The sequence below is a fragment of the Pristiophorus japonicus genome, chromosome 3 (assembly GCF_044704955.1).
Source record: "Pristiophorus japonicus isolate sPriJap1 chromosome 3, sPriJap1.hap1, whole genome shotgun sequence".
In the NCBI taxonomy this organism is placed as follows: Eukaryota; Metazoa; Chordata; class Chondrichthyes; family Pristiophoridae; genus Pristiophorus; species Pristiophorus japonicus.
The window spans coordinates 110,033,591-110,058,371 of NC_091979.1; the positions used below are offsets into that span (position 1 = coordinate 110,033,591).

Genomic DNA, 24,781 nt, shown 5'->3' on the forward strand with positions numbered 1-24,781 from the left:
TGGTGGTCGAGATTAAAAATGCTTATTTTTTGTGATAAACTCAATTTCATCTGTGTTAATAAAATTGCACTAGTTTACCATTCTTAAATACATCAATGAATATTTTTGAATGCATTAAGGTTCTACTACGCTGCCCTGTTGTGCTGGTACATGGAAGATTTTACACTTGTGATTATGCAAATGAGTTTGGGCATAAACTTGAACCGCACCGTGATGCAGAAAGCCATTCAACTGAGGGGAGTAAAGAGGCAGGTGGTTGTAGTAGGGGACAGCATAGTTAGGGGTACAGATAGGATTATCTGCAGCCAAGAGCATGCGTCCCGAAGGCTGTGTTGCCAATGTCCTTTACCCGGTGCCAGGGTAAAGGACATCTTCTCCAGGCTGGAGAAGAACTTGGAGTGGGAGAGGAAGATCCAGTTGTCGTGGTACACGTAGGACTAAGAAAGAGGTTATGCTGAGAGAGTTTGAACAGCTAGGGACTAAATTGAAAAGCAGAACCACAAAGGTAATAATCTCTGCATTATTACCTGAGCCACGAGCAAATTGGCATAGGGTCAATAGAATCAGGGAGATGAATGCACGGCTCAGAGGTTGGTGTGGGAGAAGTGGGTTTTAATTCGTGGGGCATTGGCACCAATACTCGGGAAAGAGAGAGCTGTTCCGTGGGGACGGACTACACCTGAACTATGCTGGGACCAGAGTGCTAGCGAACCAACTAACTAGGGAAGTTGACAGGGCTTTAAACTAAATAAGGGCGGTGGGGAGGGGGTGGAGGACTGTTGCAGTAGAGAGCAATCTAGAATGTTAAAGAGAAAAGAAAAGGAAGCAATACAGGAAAGTGACTGTGGTAAGGATAACCAGATTATGTCAGGAAGGGACAAAGCATATAAACAAAAGAGTGCACTAGCAAACAGGGTCCAGGTAAGAAAAAATAGCAATAAGACAAATAGGGCTATAGTATAAAATAATGTTAAGATGTTTAATGACGTTAAAAAAACAAATTTAAAAGCACTATCTGAATGCACAAAGCATCTGTAATAAGGTAGACGAATTAACAGCGCAAATAGGTATAAACGGATACTATATAGTTGCAATTACGGAGACATGGTTGCAGGGTGACCAGGGTTGGGAACTGAATAGCCAAGGATATTCAATATTTAGGAAGGACAGGCAAAAAGGAAGAGGGGGTGGTGTGGCGTTGTTAGTAAAGGATGAAATCAGAGCAATAGTGAGAGAGGATATTGGCTCAGAAAATCGAGATGTAGAATCAGTCTGGGTGGTGCTAAGGAGCACCAAGGGGCAGAAAACATTGGTGGGAGTTGTCTATAGGCCTCCAAACAGTAGTGGTAGGGTAGGGGATGGTGTCAAACGGGAAATTAGAGATGCATGTAACAATTGTACTACAGTATTCATAGGTGACTTTAATCTACATATAGATTGGCCAAACCAAATTAGTAATAATACTGTGGCAGATGAATTCCTGGAGTGTGGACGAGATGGTTTTTTAGACCAGTATGTTGAGGAGCCTACGAGGGAACAGGCTATCCTAGATTGGGTATTGTGTAATGAGAAGGGGTTAATTATCAGTCTTGTTGTGTGGGGTCCTTTAGGGAAGAGTGACCATAACATGATTGAATTTCTTATTAAGATGGAAAGTGAAATAGTCCAATCCGAAACTAGGGTCCTAAATCTAAGCAAAGGAAACTACGAAGGTATGAGGAATGAATTGACTATTATAGATTGAGAAGATTCATTAAAAGGCATGATGGTGGATAGGCAATGGCTAATATTTAAGGAACGAATGCATGAATTACAACAGTTATACATTCCTTTCTGGCGTAAAAACACAAAAGGAAAAGTTATAGTTATAGTATAGTATTTACAGCACAGAAACAGGCCATTCAGCCCAACTGGTCCGTGCCGGTGTTTATGCTCCACACGAGCCTCCTCCCACCCGTCTTCATCTCACCCAATCAGCATAACCCTCTATTCCTTTCTCTTTCATGTGTTTATCTAGTTTCCCCTTAAATGCATCGATGCTATGCACCTCAACCCCTCCCTGAGGCAGCGAGTTCCACATTCTCAGCACTCTCTGGGTAAAGAAGTTTATCCTGAATTCCCGATTGGATTTATTAATGACTATCTTATATTTATGGCCCCATAGTTCTGGTCTCCCCCGAGAGTGGAAACATCTTCTCTACGTTTACCCTATTAAACCCTTCATAATTTTAAGGACCTCGAACAGGTTAGGCAATATTATCCAGCTGGAGCAATTTAAAGAGGATACAGGAATTAGAGACACCTGTGGGGGCAGGGATACGTATAAACATTTGATGTCAAAATAACCACTACTTTAAAGCAGTTTTACCTTTGAATGTTTTGTAAGGTACAATTTTAATGAATATTGACTTCGGAGATTAGCTGGGGCGAAAAGGGTTAAATTATGAGGACAGGTTGCACAGACAAGGCTTGTATTCCCTCAAGTATTGAAGATTAAGTGGCGATCTATTTGAGGTGTTTTATGATTAAAGGATTTGCGAGGCTAATAGAAATGATTTCCTCCAGAACAAGGGGGCAAACCTTAAAATTAGACCCAGGCCGTTCAGGGGTGATGTCAGGAAGCACTTCTTCACACAAAGGGTGGTGGAAATCTGGGGCTCTCTTCCCCCAAAAAGCTGTTGAGGCTGGGGGGTCAATGGAAATTTCAAAACAGAGTTAGATTTTTCTTGGGCAAGGGGTATGAAGCAAATGCAGGTAACTGTAGTTGAGGTACAGTTCCGTCATGATCCGTCAGGCCTCCTCCTGTTCCTATGCAACAGGCTTGAGCGACTGAAAATAGAATCATAGAAACTTACAGCAGAGGAGGCGGCCATTCAGCCCATCATGCCTGTACCGGTTCTTTGAAAGAGCTGTCCAATTTAGTCCCAAATGTCAGCGCTTCCCCCATAACTCTGCAAATGAGTCCTCTTGAAGACCACGTCCAATTGCCTTTTGAAAGATCCTGTGGAATCTGGTTCTACCACCCATTCAGGTAGTGTGTCTCAGATCGTCACAACCCTGTGTGAAGAAATATCTTCTCATTTCCCCTCCAAGGGGTCGTCCATTTAAAACAAAAAGTGGCCCAACCATGGCTAACAAAAGAAATTAAGGATAGTATTAGCTCCAAAGAGGAGTTATACAAAGTTGCCAGAAAAAGTAACAAGCCTGAGGATTGGGAGCAGTTTAGAATTCAGCAAAAAAGGACCAAGAGATTGATTAAGAGGGGAAAAATAGAGTATGCGAGTAAACTTGCAAGGAACATAAAAACCGACTGCAAAACTTTCTACAAGTACGTAAAGAGAAAAAGATTAGTGAAGACAAATGTAGGTCCTTTACAAACAGAAAAGGGAGAATTTGTAATGGGGATCAAGGAACTGGCAGAACAATTAAATAAATATTTTGGTTCCGTCTTCACGGATGAGGACGCAAATAACGTCCAAGAAATGCTAGGGAACCAAGGATCTAGTGAGCAAGAGAAATTAAAGGAAATGATAATTAGTAAGAAAATAGTGCTGGAGAAGCTACTGGGACTGAAGGCAGATAAATCCCCAGGGCCTGATGATCTGCATCCCAGAGTACTAAAAGAGGTAGCCATGGAAATAGTAGATGCATTGGTTGTCATCTTCCAAAATTCTAAAGATTATGGAACAGTTCTCCTGCAGATCGGAGGGTGGCAAATGTAACCCCACTATTTAAAAAAGGAGAGAGAGAGAAAACGGGAAACTACAGATTGGTTAGCCTAACATCAGTAGTAGGAAAAATGCTGGAGTCTATTATAAAGGATGTGATAATGGCACACTTAGATAATATCAACGGGATTAAACAAAGTCAACATGGATTTATGAAAGGAAAATCATGTTTGACAAACCTACTGGAGTTTTTTGAGGATGTAACTGATAGAATAGATAAGGGAGAACCAGTGAATGTAGTGCATTTGGATTTTCAGAAGGTCTTTGATAAAGTCCCACATAAGAGGTTAGTGTGCAAAATTAATGTACATAGGATTGGGGGTAATGTATTGGCATGGATTGAAAATTGGTTAACTGACAGGAAACAGAGTAGGAATAAATGGGTCTTTTTCGGGGTGGCGGGCAGTGACTAGTGGAGTACCACAGGGATCAATGCTTGGCACCCAGCTATTCACAATATATATGTAAGAGAAAAGATAGCCATCCGTAGCTAACTAAAGAAATAAAGGACGGTATCCAATTAAAAACAAGGGCATACAAAGTGGCCAAAACTAGTGGGAGGACAGAAGACTGGGAGGCTTTTAAAAGCCAGCAAAGAACGACTAAAAAATTGATTAAGAAAGGGAAGATAGACTATGAAAGTAAACTAGCACAAAATATAAAAACAGTTAGCAAGATTTCTTTAGCCACTCTTTTTCTTTTTATATACCTAAAGTAAATATTGGTCCCTTAGAGGACGAGACCAGGGAATTAGTAATGGGGAACATGGAGATGGCAGAAACTCTGAACAAATATTTTGTATCAGTCTTTACGGTAGAGGACACTAACAATATTCCGACAGTGGATAGTCAAGGGGCTATGGGGGGGGAGGAACACAATCACAATCACTAAGGAGGTGGTACTCAGTAAGATAAATCCCCTGCACCTGATGGCTTGCATCCTAGGGTCTTAAGAGAAGTAGCGGCAGGGATTGTGGATGCATTGGTTGTAATTTACCAAACTTCCCTGGATTCTGGGGAGGTCCCAGCAGATTGGAAAACTGCAAATGTAACGCCCCTATTTAAAAAAGGAGGCAGACAAAAAGCAGGAAACTATAGACCAGTTAGCTTAACATCTGTGGTTGGGAAAATGTTGGAGTCCATCATTAAAGAAGCAGTAGCAGGACATTTGGAAAAGCATAATTCGGTCAGGCAGAGTCAGCCTGGATTTATGAAGGGGAAGTCATGTTTGACAAATTTGCTGGAGTTCTTTGAGGATGTAATGAACAGGGTGGATAAAGGGGAACTAGTGGATGTGGTGTATTTGGACTTCCAGAAGGCATTTGACAAGGTGCCACATAAAAGGTTACTGCACAAGATAAAAGTTCACGGAGTTGGGGGTAATATATTAGCATGGATAGAGGATTGGCTAACTAACAGAGAACATAGAGTCGGGATAAATGGTTCATTCTCTGGTTGGCAACCAGTAGCTAGTGGGGTGCCACAGGGATCAGTGCTGGGACCCCAACTATTTACAATCTATATTAATGACTTGGAAGAAGGGACTGAGTGTAATGTAGCCAAGTTTGCTGATGATACAAAGATGGGAGGAAAAGCAATGTGTGAGGAGGACACAAAAAATCTGCAAAAGGATATAGACAAGCAAAGTGAGTGGGCAAAAGTTTGGCAGATGGAGTATAATGTTGGAAAGTGTGAGGTCATGCACTTTGGCAGAAAAAAATAAAAGAGCAAGTTATTATTTAAATGGAGAAAGATTGCAAAGAGCCGCAGTGCAGCGGAACCTGGGGGTACTTGTGTATGAAACACAAAAGGTTAGTATGCAGGTACAGCAAGTGATCAGGAAGGCCAATGTTATCTTGGCCTTTATTGCAAAGGGGATGGAGTATAAAAGCAGGGAAGTCTTGCTACAGCTATATAAGGTATTGGTGAGGCCACACTTGGAATACTGCGTGCAGTTTTGGTTTCCATATTTACGAAAGGATATACTTACTTTGGAGGTAGTTCAGAGAAGGTTCACTAGGTTGATTCCAGCGATGAGGGGGTTGACTTAGGAAAGGTTGAGTAGGTTGGGCCTCTACTCATTGGAATTCAGAAGAATGAGAGGTGATCTTATCGAAACGTATAAGATTATGAGGGGGCTTGACAAGGTGGATGCAAAAAGGATGTTTCCACTGATGGGGGGAGACTAGAACTAGGGGGCATGATCTTAGAATAAGGAGCCGCCCATTTAAAACAGAGATGAGGAGAAATTTATTTTCTGAGAGGGTTGTAAATCTGTGGAATTCGCTGCCTCAGAGAGCTGTGGAAGCTGGGACATTGAAATAATTTAAGACAGAAATAGACAGTTTCTTAAATGATAAGGGGATAAGGGGGTATGGGGAGTGGGCAGGAAGTGGAGCTGAGCCCATGATCAGATCGGCCATGATCGTATTGAATGGTGGAGCAGGCTCGAGGGGCCGTATGGCCTACTCCTGTACCTATTTCTTCTGTTCTTATGTTCTTATATAAATGATTTGGATGAGGGAACCAAATGTAATATTTCCAAGTTTGTTGACGACACAAAACTCGGTGGGATTGTGAGTTGTGAGGAGGATGCAAAGACGCTGCAAGGCGATTTAGATAGGTTGAGTGAGAGGGCAAACACATGGCAGATGCAGTATAATGTGGATAAATGTGAAGTTATTCACTTTGGTAGGAAAAACATAAGGACAAAGTATTATTTAAGTGGTGATTGCTTCGGAAGTGTAATGTACAGAGGGATTTGGGTGTCCTTGTACATCAGTCATTGAAATCAAACATGCAGGTGCAGCAAGCAGTTAGGCAGGCAAATGGTATGTTGGCCTTCATTGCAAGATGATTTGAGTATAGGAGCAAGGATGTCTTACTACAGTTATACAGGGCCTTGGTGAGACTGCACCTGGAGTATTGTGTGCAGTTTTGGTCTCCTTACCTAAGAAAGGATATACTTGCCATTGAGGGAGTGCAGCGAAGGTTCACAAGACTGATTCCTGGGATGGTAGGACTGTCGTATGAGGAGAGAGTGGGTCAACTAGGCCTGTATTCACTCGAGTTTAGAAGAATGAGGAGGGATCTCATTGAAACGCATAAAATTCTGACTGGGTTGGACAGACTGGATGCAGGGAGGATGTTTCCCATGGCTGGGAAGTCTAGAACAAGAGGTCACAGTCTCAGGATATGGGGTAGGAAATTTAGGACCGAGGTGAAGAGAATTTTTTTTTACTCAGAGGGTGGTGAACCTGTGGAATTCTCTACCACAGAAGGCTGTGGAGGCAAAGTCACCGAATATATTTCCATGGGGAAGTGGTTTGCTCGAGCAATAGCTAAATTATCCTGAAGGGGATTGAGAGTACATAGGACACTAATTTCATTCTTATTGAATTAAAAGGATGTATGCAGAATGTGTAAAGAAACATGATTGACTCAGCCTTCAATTAAGCTTGTTTAACCCAAGAGTCTGGCAATAGTGAAGCACGTGGAAGACGTAACATGTTGCACCAGGACAGGGCACTGAAAGCTGACACAGAGGCAAGGTTCCTCAGGGCCTACATTGCTATATGTGCTCCTACAACCAATCCCATCAATTGCATCAATAGGAAGGGATTCCATTCATTCAAGAAGATTTCATTTTAAGGCAGTCCATTGACCCTGCATTCTGACCCAGTGCTATATCATGCTCCTGCATTGGGAAGTGGATAAACTTGTTGGACCCTGGGAAATGAAGGCTCTCCTCTACAGGAATTCTCTGCCCTAGCGAGCTGTGGAGACTGGATCATTGAATATATTTAAGGCGGAGATAGACAGATTTTTGAGCGATAAGGAAGTAAAGGGTTATGGGGAGCAGGCAGGGAAGTAGAACTGAGCCCATGATCAGATCAGCCATGATGTTATTGAATGGCGGAGCAGGCTCGAGGAGTTAAATGGCCTACTCCTAGTTCTTATGTTCTTACAACCAATGTTTTCCCCAGGACACCAGTTGAGCACTACTATGATAAGGTCTATTCCTCCACCAAAGTCATCATCAAGCACACAACTAGGGGTCATTACAGCCGCATGAACTATATAATTACATACTGTTAGTCTTTAATGGGGTGCAAATATGTAAAGCTGTCGGTGAAGAAATATTTGCAAGGGAAGCCCCGAGTTTCATCGCTCTCCCATCGGCGTTACAGCAGAAGCCGAAGCCCAGAAGAACTCCTGTGGTATTTTAAGGGTTAGAGGGGGAAACATTTGTGTTTGCCAGCAGTTAACAGCCACTGGAAACAGTCGCAACACTAACTGAGCGAAATTGGTCTGGGGGCGCTCACCTTCCATGCAACACTGCCCTGGCGGCATTGCTGGAGATCCAGGACGAAGTTTCTGTCCAGGTCCAGTGTTGCAGCTTCCCACAGCCTCTGTGAGAGAAGCTATGAAGCTCGCATGGAATTGTGAGTAATGAAGAGTTCTCAGATTTAAAGATGCCATGCACATTGAAGCAATTCAAAATAAAATGCAGTGAATCAATACATTTTTCAGCACTTTCTGTCTTTTAAGAAATATTCAATATTTAAAAGACATTCCAAATGTGAATACGCAGCTGACAAAGCTGAATGACCTTCCAAACCTCAACAAATGGGAAAACTGCCTCAGCACTAACACAAATGGCTCAGCAAGCCTGAGGAGAGGCACCGAGTGTCTTGCACGCAGCACTCCAGCTTTGTGCAGGGGGTCCTCTACCCACAGGGGCCAAGAGGCTCTCTAGAAAGAATGATGCAGGAGTACATCACCAAGGCCATCACTGTCGCCCCCAACACCTGGCTCCAGTGCCCAAAGAAGCTTCATGGCCTCAGACCACATGTCAAGGTCAATGAATGCATCTTCAAACGCCATCTCCTACCAACTGCACCACTAGCCTCACACACTGGTCAATGCATAACCCCCAATCACTCACCTACCAACAATCTGCACCAATGACGAGGCACATCTCCCATTCCTAGCCTCACCTCACCCCCTTGGAAGAGACAGTGCAGGCCATTCTTGACAGGGGCCTAGTTGAGCCTTTGGACAGTGGCAGAGTTGAAAGGATACAAGATGTGCCTTCCTTACTTTACACACTAAAAAATGGAGCCTGTCTAGGCAGTGGGTCAACAAGAAGAGGAAGCCTGCCCAGTCTGTAGGACCGCAGGCAGATAATTTCATCCCAGATATCCCAGACACAAAGCGGGTGTCTGGGATGAACCCTTCCGTCTGAATCCTCCTCTTCGGCTTCCTCCTCTTCAGTGTCTTCCCCTTCCCTCTACAACCAACTGCTGTAAATGTGAAATCGCATAATAAAATGCTGGAAATACTCAGTTGTTCAGGCAGCATGTCAACCTGAGACATGAACTCTGTTTTTCTCTCCACTGACGTTGTGTGACCTGCTGAGTATTCGCAGCATGTTCCCAAAGGCCTTCATTTACCATCTGAGCCTTTGCAAGCATCCAACAGCACTCCCTACAAACTTAAAAATCTTTCACATCTATTGCAGCAAGCCACCATTTCAGTAAAATCAAAAAAAAACAGTCCAGACCTTAAATTCAAACTTACCTGAATGATGTTTGTGTCCCTTGAAGAGCTGCAGATATCGCCACTGTAAGCCTGCTTATGACCCTGCGCTGAATTCAGCACTAGGTTCGAAGTTCCTGTTGGTGACGTTAAGTCAGCGTTGCACGCCAATTGATATCACCTCCCTGCCATATTTTTTTGCAGGGCGCTGCCAGTTACCGGCAGCGTAAAGGCACAGAGCAATATGGCAGCTGCCACAGGACACGTCACCAGCTGGCGACAGAGCGGTGGCCGCCATTTTCGCCATTTTGTGGCGCTATGGAGTGGCGGTCAACACATGAATTTCTAGCCTAGAACGTTTAGAAATGCTGCATGGCATTGCCTATCCCAAATGCAGGAGCTGCCAATCAGAGGTGTTGACAATGCCATGAGCTTGCTCACAATATTTAAAAAGAAAATTAAGCTGATTCCGAAAAGTTCATTAGTGCAATCAGGAGGCCAATCACAACCCTGAGGAAAATCCAGGCTATCATTATATGAAGGCAGAAGTAAACACTGGAAAAGTGAAACAGCAGGGCCATCTCTTTCCATAACCACAGATTTAACAGTTGTAATGAAATTCTGCCATTAGTAGAACTAGAATAAAGTGAACTCAGCAAAAAGGCAGGTTAATTTATCACAACTGTCCTTACCAACATACCTGTCGCAGACATATCTGTCTATGATACCATTGGTAGGAGTCACTGGCACACAGTCCTTGTGAAGACAAATTCTCGTCTCCAGAGTGAGGACATCCTGTTGTGCTGGGTGGCTAAGTGGGACAAAGTAAGGACAAAGTAAGGACAGATCCAGCAGCCCAACACTGAGCATTCGTGAGGAACTGTGGGCTATCAACAGCAGAACTGTTAACCACCGCAATCTGTAACCTCATGGCCCAACGCAACCTTCATTCTTCAATTCCCATCCAGCTGGGAAATCAACCTTAATTCAACCGCAAGTGCAAATGGGCGTGTCAAAAGCAGCACCAAGCACCAACCTAGTGAAGCTTTAACATAGGGCTATCTGTCTGCCAAACACCAGGTTACAGACAGAGCAAAGCAGACCCATAACCAACATAGAAACATAGAAAATAGGTGCAGGAGCAGGCCATTCAGCCCTTCTAGCCTGCACCGCCATTCAATGAGTTCATGGCTGAACATGAAACTTCAGTACCCCATTCCTGCTTTCTCGCCATAACCCTTGATCCTCCGAGTAGTAAGGACTTCATCTAACTCCCCTTTGAATATATTTAGTGAATTGGCCTCAACTACTTTCTGTGGTAGAGAATTCCACAGGTTCACCACTCTCTGGGTGAAGAAGTTTCTCCTCATCTCGATCCTAAATGGCTTACCCCTTATCCTCAGACTGTGACCCCTGGTTCTGGACTTCCCCAACATTGGGAACATTCTTCCTGCATCTAACCTGTCTAAACCCGTCAGAATTTTAAACGTTTCCATGAGGTCCCCTCTCATTCTTCTGAACTCCAATGAATACAAGCCCACTTGATCCAGTCTTTCTTGATAGGTCAGTCCCGCCATCCCGTGAATCAGTCTGGTGAATCTTCGCTGCACTCCCTCAATAGCAAGAATGTCCTTCCTCAAGTTAGGAGACCAAAACTGTACACAATACTCCAGGTGTGGCCTCACCAAGGCCCTGTACAACTGTAGCAACACCTCCCTGCCCCTGTATTCAAATCCCCTCGCTATGAAGGCCAACATGCCATTTGCTTTCTTAACCGCCTGCTGTACCTGCATGCTAACCTTCAATGACTGATGTACCATGACACCCAGGTCTCGTTGCACCTCCCCTTTTCCTAATCTGTCACCATTCAGATAATAGTCTGTCTCTCTGTTTTTACCACCAAAGTGGATAACCTCACATTTATCCACATTATACTTCATCTGCCATGCATTTGCCCACTCACCTAACCTATCCAAGTCACTCTGCAGCCTAATAGCATCCTCCTCGCAGCTCACACTGCCACCCAACTTAGTGTCATCCGCAAATTTGGAGATACTGCATTTAATCCCCTCGTCTAAATCATTAATGTACAATGTAAACAGCTGGGGCCCCAGCACAGAACCTTGCGGCACCCCACTAGTCACTGCCTGCCATTCTGAAAAGTACCCGTTTACTCCTACTCTTTGCTTATAACACTAAGTAGTCCTCACACATCCAGTAAAGAATAGTGGTGAACAGTCAGGCAACTAACAGAAGAAGGAGGCTTAATGAAAATTCCTGTCCTCAACCATGTTGAGACCCAGCATGTGTGTGTAAGAGACAAGGCTAAAATGTTTGCAAGTTTCTTCAACCAAAAGTGCCAAGTGGACGATTTTCTTCGGCCTCCTTCCTATCATTATAGATACTAATGTCCAACCAATCTGGTTCAATCTAGGTGTCATTAAGATGCACTGAGTACGCAGGATACAGCATTGCCTATGGACTCCGATAATATCCCAGCTGTAGTGACAAAGATCTGTGGACCAGAACTAGCCAACTCCCTCGTCAAGCTATCCCAGTACAGTTAAGACACTGGCATCTCCCCAAAAATTGTGGAAAACTGCCCAGATGTGTCCTGTCTATTAAAAGGTCAAATTAAATCCAACCAATTACCACCCTCTCAACCTACTCCCAATCATCAGAAAACTGAAGGATTAAGTAATCATTCGTGCCATCAAGCAACACCTATTCACCAATAACATGCATGTTGATGCTCAGTTTGGGTTCTGCCACAACCATTTGGCTCCTGACTTTAGCACAGTTTTAATCCAGACATGAATGCAACAACTGAATGTCAGAATCGAGGCGAGACTAGCTTCGCTGAACATCAAGGCAGCATTCAACCAAGTATAGCACCAAAGACGCAAAGCAAAACCAAAGTCAGTGAGGGTTAATGGAAAACCCTGAAGGGGCTGGAGTACGACTTGGCACACAAGGGGATGGCTGTCTTTGTTGGAGGTCAATCATCGCAGCCCCTCGACATCGCTGCCGAAATTCCTCAGGTCTTTAACCCATTCATCTTCAGTACCCTCTGTCATAAGGCGAGGAATAGGGTTGCTCTCTGGTGATTCTACAGCTTCTACAGATTCACAACTCCTCCAATAATGGAGCAGCCTTTTCCAGCCTACAGAAGGACTTGGACAATATCCAGGCTTGAGCTGATAATTGGCAGGTAACAGTTGCACCAGATAAGTAAGAAAGAAAAGAAAGACTTGCATTTATATAGCGCAAAGCAAGCTCCCACAAACAGGAATGTGATAACGACCAGATTATCTGTTTTTGTTATGTTGATTGAGGGATAAATATTGGCCAAAACACCAGGGATAACTCCTCTGCACTTCTTCGAAATAGTGCCATGGGATCTTTTACGTCGACCTGAGAGCAGACAGGGCCTCGGTTTAACGTCTCATCTGAAAGACGGCACCTCCAACAGTGCAGCACTCCCTCAGCACTGCACTGGAGTGGAGTGTAAACCTAGGTTTTTTATGTATTCAAGTTCCGAGTGGGACTTGAACTGACAACCTTCTGACTCAGAGGTAAGTGTGCTACCCACTGAGTCACAGCTGGCAGATAATGATGATCTTCAACAAGAAACAGCCCAAACATCTCCCCCTGAGCTTCAATAGAACTACCAACACTATTAGGATGTTGGGGATCATGCCTAGCTGGCCCAGCTATATCAATACCATGGTTAATAAACCAGAGGCTGGGTAACTCTGCGACAGATGGTTCACCTCTTCGCCCCTCAAAGTTTCCCCCATTATCTAAAAGGCTCAAGTCAGGAGTGTGATACAATATTCACCACTTGCAACACTCAAGCCTTCTTTGACAGCACTCCCCCCCAGCTCTGCAGGCTCGACCACCAAAAAGGAGAAAAGCAGAAACATAGAGAGAACACCATCACCTGCCAATTTCCCTCCAAGTCACACACCGTCCTGACTTCTATCACTGTTCCTTTACTGTCAATGGATCAAAATTCTGGAATTCCTTATCGAGCACCATCATGGGCATATCATCACCACAAGGACTCTAACAGTTCAAAAAGGGCCACTACCATCACCACTTTGCCATGGCAACTAGCAATGGGCAATAAATGTAACCTTGCCAGCGTCGCACATATCACGAGAACAAATTTTAAAAAATACTTTTTTATAGTTGGAAAAATGAACCAATTGCCCAATTTGAGTCTTGTTTGTAAAATATGCATTAGATCCACTCAGGCTTATCTGAACCATTATCCTGAAAAAGGTTGACGAGCACAAACAGCTAGGCAGACACTCCAATGCAGCATTGAGGGAGTCGCTGCACTGTTGGAGGTGCCGTCTTTCAGATGAGACTTTGAACTGAGGCCCCGTCTGCTCTCTCAGGTGGACGTAAAAGATCCAATGGCACTATTTTGAAAAAAAGGGGAATTATCCTCAGTATCTTAGTCAATCCCTCAATTGACATCTCAAAAACAGATTATCTGGTCGTCATCACCTTACTGTTTGTGGGAGCTTGCTGTGCGCAAGTTGCCACATTTCCTACATTACAACAATGACTACACTTCAAAAAGTACTTCATTGGCTGTAAAGCACTTTGAGATGCCCTGAGGTTATATAAATGCAAGTCTTTTAAAGAATTGTTGTGCTAGACTTGATTTAAACATCTTGCTAAATTTATGGTCAGCATTACAAATGTAAATATGTTACTGCTGTGCATTATTTCAACATTTTAGCATTCATGATGCTAGGGGACCATGTTCCTTCTTACATAAAATATTTATGGAAAAATATATTAATTATGGGATGAAGTCAGTTGTAAGGTAGTATATGAGGAACTACACAATGCCACAATGAATGAATATCATGTTCACATGGTGAAGCGCTTGTACTTTAATTGGATGTTTTTGTGGTGAATACACTACTGTGTAATGCAATTTATCCATATCATCTTAAACATTTCATTAAATATTCAGAGACCTGTCCAACTCCATGCATATAATCTGGCAATTAAATGTTTTGGGATTTCATTACATTCTCCAAATACCAGTGATATTCTAAAATGTTGAATGGTCTTAGTGATATCTGTTCCTATCTATAATATATTCAAGTTTTCCTCTTTGTCAAAACTATTTAGTATCATGATTTTGCACTTAGAGGTAACACCTAAAGTGTAATGGTAATGACTGCTGTGTTCACTTTTTATGGAGAACAGTGCAGTACCTGCTATATAGTCTTCACAACACAGGTGGCACTGTTGCATGTCCAGGTTCACCTTTCCCAACTCCAAGGCATTATTGCCATCATTTTCAATGTGGTCTTTGTTTCTATTTATTTTTCATTTATTTTTATGGGGAATACCTACCCGTAGTCAGCCCACAGTCCCCTCTCAGGTTCGCTGCTTTCTCTTCAGCTCACTGGTCAGGCCACAGTTTCAGATTCATCCTTTCAATACTCCCATTCCCTCCAGTCTCTGTCTGCCCCACTCACCTTTGGCCCTTTCTTAATCTCAGCCTCGGCCTACTCTGGATCAGCCTTGGCCTGCCTGTACCCTCAATCACCCAAGCCCACTCTCCAATTAACTTGGTACATCCATGTCTCCCTCTGCCCTGTTTCCCATTATTCTTGTCCCGTTGCACTTGCTGTCTGCCCCTGCTCCCTGGGCCCACCGCTATCATGGTCCCAATGGGTATCCCAGCCTACCCCGTCTTCTTCTCTGTTGTTTACCAGAATTAAAGTGGGAATTAGCTATTTATTTTTCAAGTGTTTATAGCATTTTGATCTATATACAGCACCATAAGCACTTTAAAAAAAGGCGACAGTTCCCTTTTAGTACTGGAAGCCAGTTTTATTCAGGTTACTTTGGGTGATCACGTAGGGTATAGAAAAGATGGGGGAATACCATGAAAGCACACTGATGCACAGGCCGAAATCGGAGGCAACATGCCATTATAGGGCAGCTACTTACAGTCCTGCTCCCTCACCCAGCTTCATCGCTATGGCCCAGTTTCTTCATCACTTTCCAGTTCAAAACTGGCAATTTGTTGTCTATTTATAGAGCTATAACAACTTTAAAAACAAATTATGTGCTCCCAACTTAGTGCCACAATTAGCTTCATAAAAATACTGGTGGGATGGTGGGGGGTGGGGTAGGATTAAAGTCAGGGTGGTAGCTGGGATGGGAGCAACTGACAGTTATTTCTTCTGCTCAGCTACTGATTTTGATCCGATACCCTTGGCAGCTACTGTTCATTGGCTGCAGAAGTGATTATTTCCCTCCAGGTGCCTTATGCCGACTCTGGGATAGCTATAACTTCTGAAAAGGATGAAGTGGAGCGGGAAGATAAGGATGGCTCATCTGTTGAGAATTTGCAACAGACATACACACTGGAATTGGAGGAAAACAGTTGCAGATGTCGTTTTGTTGAAAGACTTACAATTGCAAATGAAGTGCTACTATCGAGCAGCATAGAAAAAGAATATATCTATTAGGGACTTTATACTCAGTCAGGCTGCTTAAGTTGCATTTGTGCACAGTACTTGACAATATTTTTTTTACTGCATTTAAAATATGTGTTGAAGAAAATATAATTTAAACTGACGAAATATCTGGGCAGATGTTTTGGCCTCTGCAATGCCTTTGAAGACTTTTGCAATTCTGAAATTAGCTTGGTTGGCCAGTGCCTTGAAAAACTCCAGTGATTCACAATCCCATTCAGGTAATTAATTAATTAGGGTTCAATAAAGTTTGGTAAGTTTAATAACTTTTGTTTTGCTATCACAATCCATTTACATGCCCTTCCCGGAGGTGTTGCTTGCATTCCAAAATTGTTTTATGAGAATAACTAATGCTGGAGAAATGTTGCCACTCGTGTCCCCTTTTGCGAACTTGCCAACAGCAGCATATGATTTGCATTTTTTACCATACATTATCATGAATAAAGTGTCTTTGCTGGAGCAGTAGATGAATAATGGCAACTAACCTCTGATCCTATATCTTAACTGCTGGCTGTAAACTATGCTGCTGATTTATAGAAATTGCTGCGTGGGCAGTAGGTGAATGATTTGACCACCTGAATGCTGTCGAAATACACTGAAAGCCCACAGTTTGGAATATGCTCTCACTAATTCTAACAGTGCTCAGCTATTTGGCACACCACTTGGAAACTGAAGCAGATATGTCAACGAGGATGAATGGTGATTAGTTTTAAGACCCTAGTCACAATAAATCTTCCGTTCCTTATCAACCCGATGAATGAAAGAACTATATAGCCACACATTTAGGAGGCTCACGCCCACTTCTCCTCATTATTTAGACATTTACAATATGCACTCATCAAAACCACTTTTATCCTGTGCTAAAATCTAATTTTCTACTATTTGAATGCTGTTAACCCTTACTGGACCACCACTGTGTCAATACGTTCAATATGCAATGCCTTTCTTGACTGCTGACATATTGGCACGCCGCTCTTTCCATCACTAATTTTATCTTGTTTTTTTCCTACCTGGGAGGAAGAGGAGGAAATTATTGTATTTGAGATGACTAATGCAACAATGGGACTTTAAACTCCAATATTACCAGATTAATTTGTTCTTTTTATAAGTAAGTCTCTGTTTGGTAATTTTATTGTGGACTAACAGAATTCTTTTTAATATTGAAACATATGAAAAATTGGTCCAAAGTGCAGGCATTATGGAGAGTCAGTGCAAGGGAAAGCTACAAAGGAGAACAGTTTGGATGCAGAAGTCACGTTCACCAATCACTCCTGTGCTCGCTGATCTACATTGGCTCCCAGTTGAGCTACGATTGATTTTAAAATTCTCAACCTTGTTTTCAAATCCCTTCCTGGCCTCGTCCCTCCCAATCTCTGTAATCTCCTCCAGCCTTACAAACCTCCGAGATATCTGCACTCTTCCAATTCTGGTCTCTTGAGCATCCCCAATTTTAATCGCTCCACCATTGGCGGCCATACCTTCAGTTGCCTAGGCCTTAAGCTTTGGAATTCCCTCCCTAAATCTCTCTCTACTTCTCTATCCTCCTGTAAGACACTCCTTAAAACCTATTTTTTTCTGCCCTAATATCTCCTTATGTGACTTATGTGACGCCTGTGAAGCGCCTTGGGACGTTATACCATATTAAAGGTGAGGTGAGAGTGACAACCCTTGACATCTATGCAACACTTGACTGAGTGTGGCATCAAGGAGCCCTCGTAAAACTGAAATCAATGGGAATCAGGGGAAAACTCTCCATGGGCTGGAGTCATACCGAACACAAAGGAAGATGATTGTTGTGATCGGAGGTCAATCAGCATTAGCATCGCCAAATCCCCCACCATCAACATCCTGGGGTCACCATTGACCAGAAACTTAACTGGACCAGCCACATAATTACTGTGGCAACAAGAGCAAGTCAAAGGCTGGGTATTCTGTGGCGAGTGTCTCGCCTCCTGTCACCCCAAAGTTTTTCCACATCTACAAGACACAAGTCAGGAGTGTGATGGAATACTCTCCACTTGCCTGGATGAGTGCAGCTCCAACACCATCCAGGGCAAAGCAGCCCGCATAATTGGCACTCCATCCACCACCTTAAACATTCACTCCCTCCACCACCGGTGTACCGTGGCTGCAGCGTGTACCATCTACAAGATGCTCTGCAGCAACTTGCTAAGGCTTCTGCGACAGCACCTCCAAAACCCACGATCTCTACCATGTAGAAGGACAAGGGCAGCAGGCGCATGGGAACATCACCTGCAAGTTCCCCTCCAAGTTACACACCATGTCGACTTGGAAGTATATCGGCGTTCCTTCATCGTCACTGGGTCAAAATCCTGGAACTCCCTCCGTAACAGCACTGTGGGAGTACCTTCACCACACGGACTGCAGCGGTTCAAGAAGTTGACTCACCACCACCTTCTCAAGGGCAATTAGGGATGGGCAATAAATACTGGCCTTACCAGCGATGCCCACATCCCATGAACGAATAAAAAATATAGAAATACAAGATGCTACTGTTGATACTGGAACAAAAATGAACTTTTGTCTTTCAGCTATTTTTGTAGTTTTCCCTTGCACTGACACTCCATAATGCCTGCATTTTGTAGCAATGTTTTATATGTTTCAATGTTAAAAAGAATGCCATTAGCCCACAATAAAATTTCCAAACAGAAACTTAATTATAACTTACATCTGGGGATATAGCTTGACAACTTGCAGGTTCAAGCAGTCTCCATCCAGAAATGCCATAACAACATTGTGCTGCTTCTTCTGGCAATTTACAAACCGATACACACAAGATGCAAAATATCAGTACCTAAAACTCAAGGATATTGATGCATTCGAAGAACAACACTGAATCTGTCGATAATAGCACTAGGCCAGTGGCAAGTACTAGTAGGGGGTGCTGTTTGCTGATTCAGGCAGTGAACGCAAGGAAACAGTTTAGAAATTCAAATCTGACAGCCAGAGAGAGCAAGAGAAAAACCATAAGGAGAATGGTGGGAGGTACACAGGGATTTCTCTTTTGTAGGCGATAAGAGTGATGGAATGCAGGAAGCAGAGCTGACTCAATAGAGAAAATTCTGAGGCAAGGAAAAGTGTTGAGAAAAGAGCTTTTTAAAAATTATGATTTATTTTAATTATTTGTAATTAAAGATAAGAAACAAAATGTACCTCAAACCAAGCTGAACTTTGTGAATCTCTCTTCATGACTTAGAATCCTAAGATCCCAAATCATCACTCTTCTTTGAATTCTTCCCAATACACCAATGTCCGAGAGGCAACATATTTTCCTCCAATTCCTCACGTTAATGAAAAAATTGCCATGAGCATAAATCAGGAAATTAGGAAAATATGCCCCGATATTCAAAAGGTGGCATCACCAGTGAAATATAAAAACACTGGAATAACTTGTTTCAACTAGTAGTCAGATGCCATCTAGAAGTAGTCTAGTATTTGATTAACATTAATTAAAGTAGCTAAATAACTTTACATTGACTGGAAACTTTCAATGAATGCTCAATAAGAAATATCCAAATGCTAAACAATACAGCCATAACACTCAGAGGAATCATGCTCAAACTGTACACTGCTCTATGTGATAAAACAGTTCCCTATTGATGGCTACAGCACACACAGTTTAATGCTGGTTTCTGTCAGCTGCTTCTGCAAGATACAACAAAAGAATACACATTTCAAACTAACAGACTGAAGTTAATTACCATGCCTTTGAGTTTTGATTTGTATCAAACAAAGGGGAGATTAAATGCCAATATCGATTGATAATGTACAGTCATCAGTTGTCTTCTTCTTAACGGTCACTCGTATTGAGGATGACTTGCTTCCACACCAAAAAGGGATGAGTTCACAGGTGTTTCAATGAAGGACCTGACATTTCAGGTCCCGAACTACATATTGAAGGGTGGAAGATGTCTGTGTGTGGATTTTTGTTAACGTGTGGTGGCCGTTGCAGAGCTCGGTCTTGTTCCAGTGGCAAGAATTAACCAAGAGGCTGGTGGTTTCTCACAGGTTGGAGCCTCCATACTGCTCCCGACCCGCCGCACCTCCTCTCCTTTTATGGCCCTGACCTGTGGCTGGTGGTTTCTCTCCTCCTTTATGCTTCCTGCTCTGCTACTCTTCCACTGCTGTTTCCCCTCAGGTCAGTCATCAGTATCATTTAGTTGACAATTGCATTATTATAGCAGTAATTCAATTTAAAGGCCAGTATCCCATGTATCTTTTTAAAGCATTGTTTGAGTGATTGAGAAATACAGTGTGTTAATGTATTTCATTCTGACATGCCTTCAAAAGATCTTGGAACAGACTGGTCAAGTTATCTGGTGCAGATCAAAGAACCAAGCCAGTCTGAGTGGTGATTTTTATTGACAGTGATGTCACCAATTGTGAGAAGAATCAGGGTTAATAATTGGCTATAGTCCATGGATGGATAGTTCTGTGGCCAAGGCTTCTGATTTTGGATATATCTGAAGGTATCCGAGCCCAACCAGCCTACAGCAAGCTGAGGGTTTGGCCTAGACTGACTGTGGTGTTTCACCACATAAGTGAGTAATAGTTTTCAGGGATTATTAACATTGAATGTTAATTCAGAGGAATTGTTTTTGTTGTTTTGTTATGTCATGAAGAACAGCAAAGTTTGGAAATAAATGCCTAGAATCTCTGGTGGAAAATGGGCAAAGGCTCGAGAGATATGCCGCCAAAAGGCTGTTTACACCTTTTTCTGCAGCAGGGCTTCAACTAACCTCTTGCGGAAGTTACTGGAGATCATCGTGAGAACCCTGCAAAAATTCAGGGCGACACTGCCTTGTACTGAATATTGCTCACTTACTTATATGAAAAGCTTCTTCTTTGGCAGTCCCCTGGAGTCGAAGATGACTTGCTTCACATTAAAATTAGTTCTAAGGTGACTGATGAGACCAATGCGGGATCTACAGTCTCTGTCACAGGTGGGGCAGATGGTGTTTGGTGGGACGGGTGCTTGATTTGTCATACGCTCCTTCCGCTTTTTGTACTTGGCTTCCACGTGCTACCAACAAAGAGACTCAAAGTGTTCAGCGGCTTCTCGGATGTTTCTCCTCCACTTTGAGCGGTCTTGGGCCAGGGATTCCCAAGAGTCGGTGGGAATGTTACATTTTTCAAGGAGGCTTTGAGGGTGTACTTGAAGCATTTTCTCTGCCCTCCTGGGGCTCGCCTGCCATGACGTAGCTCGGAGTAGAGTGCTTATTTCGGGAGTCGAGTATCGGGCATGCAGACCATGTGGCCCGTCCATCAGAGCTGATTAAGCGTGGTCAGTGCCTTGATGCTGGGGATGTTGGCCTGAGAGAGAACGCTGATATTGACACGTCTATCCTGCCAATGAATTTGCAAGATTTTGCAGAGGCAGCATTGGTGGTACTTCTCCAGTGCTTTGAGGTGCCTACTGTATTGTGTTCCTAACACAGATGAGACTGCATGCAGGGAGGTTGAAATAACAGTGACCTCAGTCTTTATTAAGACACTCCAGAGTGAGAAACAGGCCTTAGGGGGCCGGCTTATATACAGTGCTCCCAAGGGATGCTGGGATCCCTTGGGACTTCAGGGGATGAGCTCCCTGCTGGCGGAACATGGGAGTGAATGCTTTACAGATACACAACATCACTCCCCCGCCAAAGTCAAAGTGAAAACTATTTACAAGGTGTGGCGGTCGGGAGCCTTTCTTACCCTGGTGGACCGCCTCGGTACAAATGCCTGTTCTGGTGTGTTGGCTGTGCCCTCGCTGTGCTGGCGTGGTGTTGGCCCTGCAGGGCTGCAGGGTGAGCCTGGCCTTGCTGGGCTGTTGGACGTGATGGGTTCGATTTCCTGGTCCGGGGTGGTATTGTTGATCCTTTGGGTGTGTGTTGTGGGCTCTCAAAAGGTGTTGTCTGCTGTGGGTTGTTCAGGGCAGTCTGTGAACCGCAGCCTCGTTTGGTCCAGGTGCTTTCTGCAAATTTGTCCATTGTCTAGTTTGACTACAAACACCTTACTCCCTTCTTTAGCTATCACTGTGCCCGCGATCCACTTGGGACCATGTCCATAGTTTAGCACATACACAGGGTCATTCAGATCAATTTCCCGTGACACAGTGGCGCGACCATCGTTTACATTTTGTTGCTGCCGCCTGCTCTCTACCTGATCATGCAGTTGGGGTGAACCAGCAAGAGTCTGGTTTTAAGTGTCCTTTTCATGAGTAGCTCAACCGGGGGCACCCGTGAGCGAGTGGGGTCTCGTGCGGTAGCTGAGCAGTACTCGGGACAGGCGGGTTTGGAGTGAGCCTTCTGTAACTCGTTTAAGGCTCTGTTTGATTGTTTGTACTGCCCGATCTGCCTGCCCATTGGAGGCTGGTTTAAACGGGGCCGAGGTGACATGTTTGATCCCATTGCGGGTCATGAATTCTTTAAATTCGGCACTGGTGAAACATGGTCCGTTGTCACTGACCAGTATGTCAGGCAGGCCATGGGTGGCAAACATGGCCCTCAGGCTTTCAATGGTGGCGGTGGCGGTGCTTCCCGACATTATTTCACATTCAATCCATTTTGAAAAAGCATCCACCACCACCAGGAACAGTTTACCGAGAAACGGGCCCACATAGAAGACATGGATTCTCGACCATGGTCTGGAGGGCCAGGACCACAAACGTAGTGGTGCCTCTCTGGGCGCGTTGCTCAACTGAGCACACACGCTGCATTGCCGTACACAGGATTCTAAGTCAGAGTCGATACCGGGCCACCACACGTGGGATCTGGCTATCGCTTTCATCATTACTATACCCAGGTGTGCGCTGTGGAGATCCGAGATGAACGTCTTCCTGCCCTTTTTGGGTAGCACTACGCGGTTACCCGACAACAGGCAGTCTGCCTGAATGGACAGCTCGTCCTTTCGCCGCTGGAACGGCTTGATTGGCTCTTGCATTTCAACGGGGATGCTGGCCCAGCTCCCATGCAGTACACAGTTTTTTTTGCTAGGGACAGCAGAGGATCTTGGCTGGTCCAAGTCCTAATCTGGCGGGCCGTGACAGGTGATTTATCATTTTCAAACTCTTCCATGACCAACAACAAGTCTGCGTGCTGCGCCACCATCAGCAAGTTTGCAGGCTGCGCTATTTCCACCCCCGTGGTGGGCAATGGTAGCTGACTGAGAGCATCCGCACAGTTCTCGGTGCCTGGCTTGTGGCGGATGGTATAGTTATACGTTAATAGCGCGAGTGCCCACCTTTGTATGCGGGCTGAGGCACTAGTATTTATCTCCTTGCTTTCAGCGAACAGGGATATGAGGGGCTTGTGATCGGCTTCCAGCTCAAATTTGAGGCCAAACATGTACTGATGCATTTTCTTTACCCCGAACACACACACGCTTAATGCCGCTTTCTCAATCATGCTGTAGGCGCTCTCGGCCTTAGACAAGCTCCTGGAGGCATAGGCGACAGGTTGCAACTTCCCTGCAATGTTAGCTTGTTGTAATACACACCCGACTCCGTACGATAACGCATCACATGCTAGCACAAGTCTTTTACACAGGTTATACAATACAAGCAGCTTGTTGGAGCATAAAATGTTTCTGGCTTTCTCAAAAGCAATTACTTTTTTTTTTTCCCCATATCCAGTTCTCACCTTTACGCAATAACACATGTAGGGGTTCTAAGAGGGTGCTTAACCCCGGTAGGAAGTTAGCAAAATAGTTGAGGAGTCCCAGGAACGACCGCAGCTCCGTGACGTTCTGTGGCCTGGGCACGTTCCTGATAGCCTCTGTCTTGGCATCTGTGGGCCGAATGCCATCCGCCACGATCTTTCTCCCCAAAAACTCCACTTCTGTTGCCATGAAGACGCATTTCGACCTCTTCAGCCACAGCCCTACGCGATCCAGTCGCTGGAGGGCAGCCTCCAGGTTTTGTAGGTGCTCACCCTCCGAGAACTTCTCCAGGATGCCCACAGTTTTCTGCATCTTTGCGTTGGATTCGTATACTCGTCGCCAGTTATTGTGTTCCTAACACAGATGAGACTGCACACAGGGAGCTTAAAGTGACAATGACCTCAGTCTTTATTAAGACACGCAGAGTGAGGAACAGGCATTGGGGGCCGGCTTATATACAGTGCTCCCAAGGGATGCTGGGATCCTTTGAGACTTCAGGGGATGCACTCCCAGGTGGCGAAACATGGGAGTGCATGCTTAACAGATACACAACATACTGTACATAGCCTATGTCTATGAAGTACATAGAAGGGCGGGTATCACCACTGCTGTGTAGACCATGAGCCTAGTGCCAGGTTTGAGATCCTGGTCTTCGAACACTCATTTCCTCAGGTGGCCGAAGGCTGCACTGGCACACTGAAGGCAGTGTTTGACTTTGTCATTGATGTCTGTCTTTATTGATACTAGGTTCCCAATGTATGGGAAATAGACTACATTGTCCAAGGCCTCGTCATGGATTTTGATAATCGGGGAACAGTGCTGTGTGGCGGGGGCAGGATGGTAGAGAACCTTTGTCTTACTGATGTTTAACGCAAGGGCCAGACTCTTGTACGCTTCAGTGAAGGTGTCTACGATGGTTTGGAGTTTGGCCTCTGAGTGTGCACAAATGCAAGCGTCATCTGCATATTGTAATTCAAAGGTTGAAACAACCTTGGATCTGGACTGGAAGCGTCAGAGGTTGAACAATTTCTCGCTTGTCCTGTAGATTAACTTCACACCAGCGGGATACACTGCATGGTGTTCATTACCCTGAAATTTGGTTTGATAGAAATGTTCATTCAATCCACCAACTAAAGATTAGCAGAATCATGGGATGTCATGTGATACATTGTAATAAGCTGGCGTGCAGTGACAAAGGTCCTCAGCTCATTCCCCGGCTCTTGTTATTGCTTACCTACATAGTGGGCAGGTAAAGATACATGCCATTTCCTTAGGGCCGCAAGGTCCCCTTCCAGGAATGGTAAGTCTGAACCCAAGTCGAATATGCAGCATA

The 24,781-nt window shown here is 44.2% G+C and overlaps 1 protein-coding gene and 1 long non-coding RNA gene across 2 annotated transcripts in view; one reads left to right on the forward strand and one right to left on the reverse strand.

Moving 5' to 3' along the window:
- Positions 1-11,973, forward strand: part of LOC139258022 (uncharacterized) — a 77,600-nt gene extending 65,627 nt beyond the window's left edge. Inside the window, exon 3 of the long non-coding RNA XR_011592362.1 lies at positions 11,703-11,973. This is a non-coding gene — a long non-coding RNA (uncharacterized lncRNA). The remainder of the gene's footprint in view (positions 1-11,702) is intronic.
- myo3b (myosin IIIB) overlaps positions 1-24,781 on the reverse strand; it is an 839,677-nt gene that overhangs the window by 477,134 nt on the left and 337,762 nt on the right. The gene's annotated exons all lie outside the window — the stretch shown is intronic.